Below are 859 nucleotides of genomic sequence, written 5' to 3'. Positions count from 1 at the left end.
GTTTTGTTTTTCCCACAGTTCATGTCAGTTCTTTTGTTCCTCCTCCTGTGTCTTCGTTCGTACGATCTCCCTGTCGCCTTCTTTTCTCCTCATCTCATCTCCTGTCTCCCAGTTCTCCTCCCAGTCTCCTTCCCTTCTCTCTTTCCTTTCATATGCCCTTTACCCTCTGTGTTTCATCATTCCCTTTCCTCTCTCCTCCCCTCACCCCCCCCCCCATGTTATCCCTCTAGCTCTCGTCTCTCCCTCCATTCCCTCTCCTCTCCTTCCCTTTCCGTTCCTCTCTCATTCTCCCCTTCTCCCCTCTTCCTTCTCTCTTTCTTCTCTCTCTCCTCCCCCCTTCTCCCTTCTCTATATCCCCCTTCCTCTCCTCTTCCCTCTCTCACCTTCCCTTCTCCCGTCTTCCCTCTCTCATCCTCCCCTTCCCCCGTCCCCATGATGCCTGATTCGGGGCCGGCGAGGGATCCTCCTCACTCGATATCTTCATCTTGACTAACTTCGCCTTTAATTGGATTTCCGATAAACATCAGCAGACCCGCGGCTTCCTCGAGTCTCGATGCTTGCGGGTCCGCTCGAGTTATCGGCGTATTCAAATTTGACACGATAATTTATGGATTTTTTTCTTTGTTATTTGATTTTTATGGATTTTTTATTTTTATTTATTTATTTAACTATTTTTTATTGGTAAGTAATTTGCTTAATTGTCTGTTATTTTTAGAGTCGTACTTTTTCGATGTTCAGTCTATATGTATTTATTATTACCATTATGGGCTGCCATTATATCCTTCTCTCATCCATTTGCTTTGTCATCTCTCCTTTAACTGCAGAACATTTGTGGATTCTGTTTCTTTATTTTAATTTT

Source organism: Penaeus monodon, chromosome 22, assembly GCF_015228065.2.
Source record: "Penaeus monodon isolate SGIC_2016 chromosome 22, NSTDA_Pmon_1, whole genome shotgun sequence".
NCBI classification, from domain to species: Eukaryota; Metazoa; Arthropoda; class Malacostraca; order Decapoda; family Penaeidae; genus Penaeus; species Penaeus monodon.
The sequence above is the reverse complement of the archived record's forward strand: the minus strand, read 5'-3'. Positions refer to the sequence as shown.